Genomic DNA, 13,088 nt, shown 5'->3' on the forward strand with positions numbered 1-13,088 from the left:
GCTCCACAACATACACATATAACCAACAAGTGAACAGGAAACCCTCGATTCTATCCACAAAGCGGTACGTGGTAGCACACATTCACCAACTCGCACTCGGTAAAAGCTTTGATTAAACGGCATATCAGATCATGCGTTCGTAAAAGTCACCCTACGCATGTTAACTGATCTATTATGTTCCACGTCTGGCTGGCTGATTCTTTATGTCCGAGCCAATTTTACGGGATGGGTGAGAAAGTGTCGGGCCTGAGCATTAAAGCTGAGTGTCTGAGTCGAGGTCTGATTTCTCACCTTTGGGGAACGTCACACCCTCCCTCACACACACACTAAACTGCTGAATCATTCTGCACACTTTGTATTTCTGACATGTCTACTGTACTATTTTGCCCAAAGCTGCATGCATTTTAGATTTTTGTACATATTTTGACTGGATGCATATTGTAACTTTCCTCTTTGGAAATGACATCCCTTTAAGTTGACATGTATAGTGTGCATTTTTGCTAGCTGGCTGTTGGCTTTGTCCCTTTAAAAGGATTCAGTTGTTGAGGGAGGACACATGGATGGATGTGGTGGCATAACCATTTGAATAAACAACCCCAGCTTTATGTTTCCATTTGAACAGGTGACCAAAAACATTTGCATCAGGGAAGAGTGTGTGTGTGTGTGTGTCAGGATGATCTCAGCATCCTCCCCGGTCGTGTTCCTGCTCTGACCGTGGATGACTGGGCAAGTCAATGCCCCCCACTGTCTACAGTCAGTTGTTTACGACAGCCTTCGAACGGGCTTCATATGGTCATCCCCAGCACGATAACCAACCGTGTCAGCGAGGCTCCAATGAGACTCCACTAAAGCATCTGTTGTTTCTAAGGGCCGTGATGGACACGGCCTTCATTCTAGATGATCACCATACAGATCGGGCCGATGAGAGAGCGAGGCAGACGATCAGTCATTAATCCTCGGCTCTCTCTCTCACCCGGAGATTGATCCAGGGCCAGACAACACAAGTCATCAGCTGGCGTCGGGCCAGCGTCCGTCTCCTCCCCAGACAGATAGCAGAGGTAGTCAACACTCAAACGGACATAAAACAGCAAACAGACATTTGGCAACCACAAAAAAAGGTAGTGCAGAGCAGGTGTGGGTATGAAATGGGAGATTTGTGTTGAATTAGGTTTCACAGTCACTCGTTTTTCATTTCCAGAGGGCATTCTGATTCATTAGAAAGTCAAATATGAGGGGAAACCGCAGGTGGCTAACTATCCTCTTTGGGACTTTAATTGCTGTTGTGTTGTTGTTTATTCAGTTTTTTTTCCGGCAAATGGGTTTGGCGAAAGCCCTGACCCCTTTCGACGTGTCAATAGTGGTACGGTCCATCACAGTATTGCCAGTGAACACTCCGTAATTAGAAAACCAATGACAAGAACACAGAAGGTCTGGCTCTAAGTGACTCCACGCCCAGGAGACCAACACCATTCCCTTATCTCTCTGGCACCAGACACAGCAGCCCAGACAAGATCAGTATGGTCACTCTCAGATAACCACATGTAAAAACAGTAGCATGGTTACTTTTCTTAAGACTCACTTATTTTTTTGCATCTTGTGAATTACCAATGCGTCATTTCTCACGAACATTGTGTAGGGCAAACTAATTAAGACCCACACTAAAGAACAAAGGGAACGCTCGCCCATAACAATGTGTTAAATAAATGTGCTACTCTTCATACGGCATGCAAACTGAAGGGAGATGTGGCAACAGACGGTGCTGGGAAGAGTGCCGTTTCTTGATTTCTAACGGCCTTTTCCAAGAGACTTCTCTCTTTGTTGCCATTTGTGCTCAGGCTTAAAAAATATGTGTGAAAATACAGTACATTGTAACATAAAACCTAATCAATTAAGTATTTGTAGACCTACAGTAGACATGTAAGTGTAAGCATGCACATTATTCTTATACTGCATATAAATATGTGCCTTCTTTTGTTTCTCTTATCTTTGCAAGGTTTGGTTTCAGGCATCCTGTCGTATTTCAAGTATCCCAAAACATCCACTCCTTATTTCAGTTTAGAACTTCATTTTCAGCCCTCGAGCTCCATATTTGTTCCACGTTGCACATGAGAGAGACTCATCCATCAAACCACAAAACGTATCCGGGCTTCTAAAATGAACGTGAAAACCAGCTACCATGCATACACACAAACACACGTGCACAAAGTGTCATATATTTACATTTAGTCATTTAGCAGACGCTCTTATCCAGAGCGACTTACAGTAAGTTCAGGGACATTCCCCCGAGGCAAGTAGGGTGAAGTGCCTTGCCCAAGGACACAACGTCAGTTGGCATGACCGGGAATCGAACTGGCAACCTTCGGATTAGTAGCCCGACTCCCCCCCGCTCAGCCAACTGACTCCAGCAGAATGACTTACATTACAGAATATATCACATTGCAATAAGCTTGTCCTCGCTTTGAACTTGGCCAGAGACTCAGGGCTATCAGGTTGATAAGAAAAGGAGGGTGGGATGTAAAAGTTAGCCATGTAACACGTACACACAAAAGACACCCACACGCCCGCTCGCCCCCGCACACAAACACACACACTTATAGAATCACACAGTAATCCACCTATGGCTTCATCTGTAATACCTCATTTAATGCTTTCACCCCCCCCCCCCCCCCCACACACACACACACAAACGCAGACCGCAAACATACTGCGCAGAGTGGAAGCAGGATAAACTGAGCTTTAGATGCACTTTGAATTGCCAGCCGGCTGCTTTTGTGTAATTATATAGAACATCTGGGGGCGGCTGAGAGTGGAGGAGTAGAGATGAAGCCTTGGTGCGCTGAAGCAGCCCCCACACGAGACCAGTGGCGAGGAGGCAGCACTCTGCTCCCTCCTCCAGACTGACTCGGATAACAACCCCATTGATCATCCCCTTCCGGACCCACTCTGGGGCTCCACCGTCGAATATCACTCTTTTTTTCAAAAGCAGGATTTTTACTGGGAGATCGTATCTTCATCCCATCAATAAGCGATAGGGTTGACGATGCGATTACCTTCCCACAAAACTCCCAACTGAAAACGCTTTACTCTTAATGTTTCTTATGGCAAGCACCGTGTTTGACAAGTGTGAATGCACCGCAGTCTTAGTCATGATAATAGTGGATCAACTTCAGAGTTGTTCTCATTAGACTTGTCTATTCACCGGGGAGTGATGAGTCACCCTGCCAGCTCCTAAAAGATACCCTCTCCTGGGTCTCTTTCCTTCTCCTTCTCTTCATTATCCGTTTCTTACTCAACATGTGAACACCATCCAGAAATAACCCACCCTCCACCATCCCCTCAGCGGGCATTCTGCTGTGGAACTTGTTTTTCTTGTCTCTCTCCATCTCCGTGTCGCCACCCTATATCACCCTTACCCTCTCTCTCTCCCCCTCTCCCCCATGTCTTTCTTCCTGCCTCTCTCTCTCTTTCTCCCTTCATATCTCCTTCTCCTCTTAACTCTATTCATTTTCCTCTCTCCCGTTTTCTCCCTTTTTCTTTCCTCTGTCTCCCTCCTCTCACGGACACTGTTTAGTGCCGCCATTACCAATCCATTAGGTAGCACAACCAGAGGACCCAACACACCCAAACCCTTTCAGACATTGAACAACACAAAACATTTGAGCAGCTTTTTTTTTGTTTGTTTTTTTACTGTAAAAGCTCCAAAAGGCATCAAGCTGTTGAATTCCTCTCCCAAGGTTCTCCCTCAACTTAACTAGGAGAGCACCGTGAAGACACCCGTCTCCCTGCCGGCCGCGTTAGCTGTCTGTGAGGAGACTGTGTGGGCTATTGCGAACCTCCTGGTGGGTGTCTGTGTTCAGGTAATGGGACAGAACCTGAGGCCACAAGGATGTACGGCAGTCTGGAGCTTTATAATGAGCTTTCTATCAGCTGGGGGGGGGGGGGGGGGATCTTGTAATGATATATCACTCTGTCACCACAGCCCCCCCGCCCCCCCTCCTCCTCACAGCCTCAGCAGGACCAGTCTCAGCTGGCGGTGGAGGACTCCAGGCTCCTGGTACAGTTCACGTCGCGACCCACCACAACACATCTGACTGCGGATGGACACCGGAAATAATGAAGGCTTTCTGGTCATATACATATGTGGGGTGAGTGTCACTTGAGTGCCAACGGGGGGGGTCTTACGCTGAAAGCAGAAATGGTAGCGACTGACAAAATGTGACGGCTAAAGATTCGGACGGCGGATAAATCCGTATCCCTGGTGGTAGACGGGGGGTTATGCGGCGGCTATGTGAAGGTGCACTACTTTTCATCCTTTCTCCTCCACCCTGGTCCTACAGTAATGCCCCTGGGCTGAGGCAGAGCGCGCGTCTCTCCAGCTATCATCTGTTCATTTAACAGCCAAGAGACGCAGGACAGGCGAGTAAATAGAGGGGCCGGAGAAATCTCCAGGAGGAGACAGAGATGGAAGGGAAGCAGAGCAAGGGGAGAGCTAGGGCCGGAGAGATGAGGAGGAAATTGGTGAGCGGGGGAGAAAAAAAAAAACAAGGGGAGGTGATGAAAGAGAATAATAACTTTGAAATGGAAAAGGAGATGGACCATTGTTTTCGCCCCGCAGCCTTTGTGCCAATGGAAGGGAGAGGAGGGGCCCAAACCTAGAGAGGCTACCCGGAAATGTGCTGGGATTTCTGGGCCACAAAAAGAACGTTGTTGCCGAATGAGTCCCACCCCTTGGTGTGTTTACCTTTGGGTGTGTCAGTGTGATACAAAAAGGAAAGCACTCATTTCTGTCATTTACAGATAAGAGAGAGACAGAGAAAGAGAATGAAGTATGAAGTATAAGGAAGGCTGTGGAACATGACAAGAGATCGGGAAATTGAAGAAAAAAGGAAAGGAAGTTAAAAAGAACAGAGTAACTAAGTGAGGCAAAAGTAACTGCTCTCAATTAATCAAAAACCGAACAAAACAGAACGCCTACCCTGACGCTCATCTGTGTGCATTGTTCACTGTCGAATGAACTGTTCCTCTCTGACACACACACACACACAAACAATAAGAAACACGACTGCAACGTTGTTATTGCACTTTTTCCTCGCACCAGAACTGAGAAAACAGGGCAACACATTTTGGAACCTTTAACACGGCAATAATTCCGACTGCAGTAACAACCATAGTGACTCAAAACCCTGAGGCATATCTTGGCTTGGGTAGAGAAAGGGCATCCGTAATAAAACCTCCCTCGGAAATGGGAATCCATCGTTGTGTACCTTTCAAACACATATTTTACTCAAGGCTCTGATCAAAGAGGGCCGTGAGAGACATGGTGACAGCTAAACCCCTTTTTACCTGCTGTTAGTGTCAGCGAGCGAGCCAGCGAGTTCACTCATGGACGTGGATCTGGAAAGAGAACCGCCCCGAAGCCTGGTTCTCTCCACAGCCTTCACAGAACCTGGCCATGCCTAGAGAAAAAAGATATGCTTGAAAACAGTCGGGTGTTCCTTCAACTGAGGAGTCTGTCTGAGGGAACACCTGTCACGCGTGTTTCAGAGCCACTCAGCCCAGCACCGCGGCACGCTGACAAGGCGCTCATTCTCTGAGCCAGTGGTCGGAAGAGTGCAATTAGAAAGACATCATTCCTAATTCCTCTTTCAGTTTAGAATCAGGAATCCCCAAGGGGGCATCCATGAAAAACACACCCGAGAATGAATGAAGTGATTTAGTTTGAGGTTGAAGCGATCCTCCATGTTCCTCAGTCATCCCTCGCAGACTCTGTAATGAGTAGCTCACTTAACCTTGTGCATTTCAGGATTTTAGATGGATAGCTGGCAGTGCTTCCACAAATTGCCTTTCGGGTGGGGTGGGGGGGGGAAGTAAACACCAATTTCAGCACCAATTTCCGCACCAATTTCCCAATTCCAGATTCAGTTAAAATAGCCGCTCATTAATATATTGGGTGCTCTGTTACTGTGAGTGTGTGTGCGTGAGTTCAATGACTGCATCACTCCCACAGTGAGTAACTCATGTCTTCCTCTGGGTAAAAACGTCAGTATGAACTTCTCAATAATAAAGATGAGTCATTTAAAAAAAGAGAGAATGAAAATAATATAGTGTCTCATTACAGTACAGCCTTTTCTCGTTTCAGTAGTTCCCCTTCATGGCCAATAGGATTGACGTCTCCTCAAATTCAAGAGAGGTAGTTAATTAATCTTCCCGTAGCAGCAAGGTTGCTCCATCTGTTAATGCAGTACAGAAACCAACCCTGTAATTGGTTAGGGACTAAGCAAGGGTTCGACCGGCCCTATTTGAGCAAATTACATAGTCAGTATTTTTATTAAAATCCACCATGGGAAAGCCTCTCTTCCTTACAACCAATGAGAGAAGTGCTTGCTAAAAGTGCTTGCATGCTTGCTGAAATGCTGAATTATTTAACACTGTTGTCATGAGGAGTCTATAGGCTCTGGGGACAAAAGTTTTTATCTTACCCTTATCTTAATGTATTATCTTTATTTGAAGGGTAGAGCAGAGACTACCAGATTCAGACCTTTAGAGAAGCGAGTCAGCCTCAGAACTTGTGTGGCCTGTACCTTTCACGTTCCACACCTCAACCATGACAACCACTGCCCTCAGGCGAGGACAGACCCTAATGAGCCACCAGAGCCATTATGGAGCATCCCATAATAATGAGCTTCCCAGCCCCCAGCCACTAAGACCACATCATCATCACTAAGTCATCACCATCGCTTGTCCCCAAGCATACATCCACGCTGCCCTCATCCTCCGCTGAGCACCTCTCTGCCGGAGGGGGGAAGGGAGCTAGCCAGGACGCTAACCCACTTTCCCCTCTCCGATGCCAGCTGTGCAGGGAGGGAAAGACCCTCTGCTCCTGGTAGAACCAAATGGCAGGGCCGGGTTTACTGTGCGTGGCCCACTTACTGACTGAAGAGACGGGTAGTCTGCTGGAAGGCACTGGGTCACCCCATGACAGGCGGAGAGGAAGGAAAAAAAACTTTCAATAAATTACACCATGGACAGGATTAGCGTGTGCCTGAATGTGTGTGTGTGTGCAAGCACCGTGCAGTCAATCACCATCCACACACAACTCGTGGAGAGATTTTGACCTTCCAGTTTTAGCCGGTCGACTTCTACTTTGGTTGACTGCCTTCTAACTACTCGCTCTGAGAATACAGTACGAGAATACGGAAGCTTGGGTTTCCATGGGTGGCATGTCTTTGCATTGTGAACTATAAGGGGGTATATACCACTCCAGTTTTCAATGCTACTTATCAATCTAGTCAGTGCGGGTGGACACAAAATGGCGCTTCCCATAGCATCGATTAGAAAACAGTTAGCTGCTATGGTTAAAAGGGGGACTCTTCTGGTTACATTACACAATCGTTACTGAATTAGCGAAGCGTACGGTCTGAATTAACAATAACCCTCATTAAAGTGCTTTTAACAGCCTCACTTAACACAACATTTATCTGTCCCGTCTGATGTATGCTCACAATAACAGTCCAACGAGAGTAACGAAACCCCCACATCTTGTTATGTACCACTGCTAATGGTAGCGGAGCGTTGAAGCCGTCGGGCTCGGAGCAGGAGGTCACGGTGACCTGGCGGGCTGCTCGGCCACTCACGGCCGGGGGACGGAGGAGAGAAGCGAGGGCCCGATGCGCCGTTTGTCTGCCGCCTGACGGCCACTCACAGCTCTCCTGCATGACTAATGAAGAGTCAGGGACTGGTATTGAAGGGGTCGAATAAACTACAGAGAGAGGGAAAATAACGACAAAAGGTAGAGAGAGGGTAAACATCCCTGTGTGTTCTGAGGGGAGGTGGAACGGAGGGGACTACAGTCTGTAGTGAGAGAGAGAGAGAGAGAGAGAGAGAGAGAGAGAGAGAGAGAGAGAGAGAGAGAGATGAGAGAGAGAGAGAGAGAGAGAGAGAGAGAGAGAGAGAGAGAAGAGAGAGAGAGAGAGAGAGAGAGAGAGAGAGAGAGAGAGAGAGAGAGAGAGAGAGCAAAACTGCTTGTGAGTCTACCGTGTCTACGTGTTTGTTTGTGCACGGAGTGTGTGTGTGCATGCGTGTACGGGGTAAACACAGAGGAGAGGAGCAGAGGTCCAGGTTCTGCTGACAAAGCCAGTCTGTTAGTCTGCCAGTCTGCCAACACGCCCGAAACGACACAGCACTTGGTCCAGCACAGTGGAGAGTAGTACAGCACAGCCCAGAATAGTACAGGACAACAGCATACAGTAAAGTACAGTGATCCTTCTATAGACCAGCTCCCCTGCCTGATCCAACAACCTCAAACGATGTTAGAACCCTCACACACACCCACGGTAACCAGAGATATTAGGCCAGGTAGCTGATGTTGTAAGACTACCCCTCCCTGACTGAATGTGTGCCAGTGTCTGTGCATGCCAAGCTGGGGGTGATGCCAGCCTGTCTGATGAGAAGCTGAGAGGGGGTGCAGGGGTGAGCAGTGGTAGGGGACACGGGGCCCAGGCCAGAGAGGGCTGGCAGGTGACAGGTGACAACGTGAGGCCACGCAGTGTGCCAAGCTTCGCAACATGCCCACAGAGACCGAGCAAGAAAGAGAGAGAGTGTGAGAGAGTGTGAGAGAGAGAGAGAGAGAGAGAGAGAGAGAGAGAGAGAGAGAGAGAGAGAGAGAGAGAGAGAGAGAGAGAGAGCAACAGGGATAAATGGAGAGTATGAGAGAGGAACCCATCCCTCCTCTGCACCCCAGCGACCCCAAAAGGCACAAGGGACCAAATTAGAACACAAAATGTGCCCTCATCACCCACACATTTGACGAGAGCAGAAGAAGAAGAGCTCGGGGGGGGGGAAAGCCGCCACTGTAAATGGCACCGCATATGAATGAGCGAGCAGCGGCTAGCTTCCTGTAGCTACCTGCTAGCGCCCGATAATTAGCATACGGGCCACAGGTGTCTCTTTTGCATTCTCATTGCCGAGGTCTTGCCCCAAATAAAACCCTTATCACACCACTCAGGCTGGTATGGTAGCAGTTCTTCACAGTGGTGTGATCTGGTGTACTTCTTCTTACATTGCATTGTTCTGTTGGCATGTATATATTATACTGGATAGCACTCCATGTGTAAGTGATGACAAAACAAAAGCTTCTAATGAGGAAATAATTGACCCGACCGCAACAGTCGCCAGGTGTTGTGTAATATACCGTCTCTGGAGGAGGGGATCCCTCACTGAATTGCTCCTCCCAAGGTTTCTTCCATTTTTTCTCCTCTAGTGAGTTTTTCTGGGAGTTTTTCCTTGTCTTCCTTGAGGGTTTAGGTTGGTTGAGGGGCAGTTCTATGGGCGCATGTGAAGCCCTCTGTGACACGCTTGCGTGTACAAAGGGCTATACAAATACATTTTGATTTGATTTGATAGGCTTCCCGGCTTCCTGGCAATCTGCTTTGCTGCCTGTGTGCCTGTCTGCCTGCTTGCCTGACAGTCAGTCTGTCTGTCTGTCTGCCTGGTGTTTGTCTGTCTGACGGCCTGCTTGCCTGACAGTCAGTCAGTCAGTCAGTCTGCCTGCCAACTGCAGATGCTTGAACAGTTTTCCCAGCCCAGCCCGGCGCTCCTATACACTGCTGTCATGTTCTCTCCCTGTCAGAGAGGGCAGGGGCAGGGAGAGATGTCCGTCTGCTTCTCAGCCTCTTCACATCGCTTCTCTGACACCAAGCGCCCTCATTCTGCATCCAGCACGCGTCCATCTTTGCATCTGTTCGTCTCTTTCTGTCAGTCCCTCTCTTTGGCATTCTCTGTGTTTGGACGTACAGGGAGCAGTCCATCTTGTATTTATATCCCCTCTCTCTTTTCTCAGTCAGTCCAGCAGCCCTGCCTCCTACCTCAGGTTGAAATCGGACACGACTCACCAATCAGCCGACACAAACGCACGCACGCACACACACACGTGTCATGAGTTTCATGTTACAATGCAAATATCCCAGCGCGTTTCACGCACAGTACAATACCCGTCTGTATGTGAAGACAGAGCCGAGCGTTTACGAAAACGAGAGAGACTGCAGAGAAAGTGCATCAGAAATGTCAGGGAATCTATTTCAAACCTTTCCAATCCATCAGACAGCCCTTAGTACCCGCCTTAAACCAATACATCGTAAGTACACGCAAAAAAAAAGCCATTTACCTGGAGAGAATTGCCCAGGGAAACAATCGAAGAATAGACAAACATCTCTCCCACAGTAAACTCAGCATCAAGGATGAAACACAGCAATACACTATAAACATCACAGACATCCTGATAAGAACATACATCCGTGTGTGTGTGTGTGTGTGTGTGTGTGTGTGTGTGTGTGTGTGTGCGCGTGTGTCTTGTGTATGTATGTGTGTGTGTATACCTACAGAAAGGCTTCGTCCCACGGTGGAGAGAGAGAGAGCTAACATCCAGATCCAGAGCCAGCTCTTCACCACCACCGCTGCCTCTGGCTTCCTGTAGTATATGAGCCACACCAGCGCACACACGCTCGCTCGCGCCTGCACACAGTCCGTAGCGCCAGGCAATCAGCTGTAAGGGTGGTTCCCAGACGCACACACACACACACACACTCGCTCCCCTCCCACCTCTGCAGACGGAAGACTCTCAATAGCAGATACCACAACCCACACATCTGCCTGCCTACTCACACACACGAGGGCAGGCAGCTAGTCTACTGAATAGTAGACACACACACACACACACGCGCGTCGCTGTGATTCCTGAGGGACTGTGTGATGAAAGAAAAAGGAGGCAGGGAGAGGAGAGAAGTGGGAGGGAGGGGAGGGAGGGAGGCAAAAGAGGAGGCAAAAGAGGAGAGGAGGCTAGCAGGGAGAGGAGGCAGGAACAGGATGCAGTTTAGCCTTTAGCTGTTCTTTAACATCAGGTCCAATAATACTGGAGACAGCTTTCAGCCCCAGTGTAATCCAGCCGACCTTTCATCAGTAAACTTTTCAAACTCTCAGACTAAGAACACAAAAGGTACTCTTACAAGCCACACTACAAATTGATTTTAAATGAGAAGAATTATCCCACAGTGATTGGATGGGACCAGCTCTAACGACCAATTAGCATAACCCAGGAGGTCCAGGGCTTTTCGGCTGAGTGTTGGGACAAACACTTTTAGAAGACAAATCACATTTAGGGACAAATTAGCCCCAACCCCAAGTGGAGAAAAAGTGTCTTACAATAGTCTTAAAGTAGCCTCTGGAAGAACTGCCAGTCTTCGATAAAAGTATCTCCCTAGCCATTGAATACGTTTGTGTACACCAAAACATTCAAGAGTGAAGTAAATGTAATGTCTGTGTGTGTGTGTGTGTGTGCGCGCGCGTGTGTGTGTGTGTGTGTGTGTGTATGTGTGTGTGTGTGTGTGTAGGCACGCGCATGTTTGTATGCTCTGTTTGGGGGAGAAGTCTTACTTTGCAAATGGAGTGCTGGCATAACGGGAGCTTGTTTGGTCATGCTGGGTTTTTGTGTATGATATTGTAAATAATATAACACCGGAAGCTGCCAGATTTCCCCCTCGCGCTCTCCCTCCCCTCCCTTTTTCTAGTCTCTTTCCCATTATATTCTCTCTCCTTTTTCCTCGCTGTGACACAAACTCTCCTCGACCTCTCTCGGTTCTCTCTCTCTCACCCCTACCCATCTCTCTCATCTTTCTAGTTGCCTTCTCTCTCTCCCCCTCCCTCTCTCCTCCCCTTTGGCTCTCCTGTGCCTTTTCTCTCCTGCTCAGAGCTCCCAGCAGCTGCCTCTAGCCTGTTCACCTCCCAGAGAGGGAGGCCGTCACTGGGCATGGCTGGGTGTGTGGCTCCACCCTCTCCAGCCTGGGGGGAGCCTGGGGGAAGCCTGGGGGGAGCTGTCCTTGCCTGACCGAGCCCAGGTGGGAAAAACATCCCAAATGAGAGGGTGACATTTGTGAGAGTGGGAGATGGACTGAGTGATAATGCGTGTGAATGGGTAGGTGGTGATGGAAGGAGGGAAAGAGAGGGACGGTGGGTAGGTGCGAAAAGTTCAAACGAGCAGGAAGTCATTTCAGCCACAGAGAGGGAAAGAAAAAGAGAGAGGGATACAGTAGAGAGAGTAAATACTGGGGAGAGAGAGAGAGAGAGTAGATACTGGAGAGAGAGAGAGAGAGAGAGTAATACTGGAGAGAGAGAGAGAGAGAGAGTAGATACTGGAGAGAGAGAGAGAGAGAGAGAGAGAGAGATGAGAGAGAGAGAGAGAGAGAGAGAGAGAGAGAAGAGAGAGAGAGAGAGAGAGAGAGAGAGAAGAGAGAGAGAGAGAGAGAGAGAGAGAGAGAGAGAGAGAGAGAGAGAGAGAGAGAGAGAGAGAGAGAGAGAGAGAGAGAGAGAGAGAGAGAGAGAGAGAGAGAGAGAGAGAGAGAGAGAGAGTAGATACTGGAGAGAGAGAGAGAGCTGTGTGGGATGGAGGAGGATTGAAGGGGACGCGGCCAGAGAGGGGGGAACACAGGAGGCCATGGAGAGTAAGAGGATGGTGTCAGAGCCGTGACGGGGTGCTTGGCAGGGCCATGGAGAGGCCATAGCTCTCATCGCACCCGCTCCCCTCACTGACATCCACACAACCCTGTGCCACTAATGCCCCTTATCCTGGCACCAGGCACTGGTACTGGGCACTGTGTGAGTGGGTGGAGGGCTTCGGATCTGGGCTGTCAAGCTGGTCTGGATGATGGGTAATGCTGAGTGAACGTGGCAGCTGATCTCAGAGGGCTTCACCCCTGCTGGCTGGTCGCACTGGGGTGTTACGAAGTTCTGGGAATCTTCATATTGAATGTCTAAGCAAATTTAGCTGTGTGTCAACTTATTCGGACAATAAAAGAACTATTCAGTGCCCTGTGAACCGAGGACGGTATACTAAACCATGAACCGTGAGCCTGTATCTGAGGGTGCAGTTTGCCGTTTTTAAAGTGACACGCAGTTGTGCATCTACTGCCCAAAACAGTAGACGCTCTTGGCGCAATACCGCCTCAAATATTTCCTCAAATCAGGTTAGGACACAGCTGGTTATAGACACACACACACACATATATATATATATACACACAATGTGGATATGGGCAAAC

At 48.6% G+C, this 13,088-nt stretch overlaps 1 protein-coding gene across 1 annotated transcript in view; it reads right to left on the bottom strand.

The window, feature by feature from the left end:
* Positions 1 to 13,088, bottom strand: part of LOC134014904 (multiple C2 and transmembrane domain-containing protein 1-like) — a 62,898-nt gene that overhangs the window by 45,894 nt on the left and 3,916 nt on the right. The window lies entirely within an intron of this gene.

Source organism: Osmerus eperlanus, chromosome 28 (genome assembly GCF_963692335.1).
Source record: "Osmerus eperlanus chromosome 28, fOsmEpe2.1, whole genome shotgun sequence".
NCBI classification, from domain to species: domain Eukaryota; kingdom Metazoa; phylum Chordata; class Actinopteri; order Osmeriformes; family Osmeridae; genus Osmerus; species Osmerus eperlanus.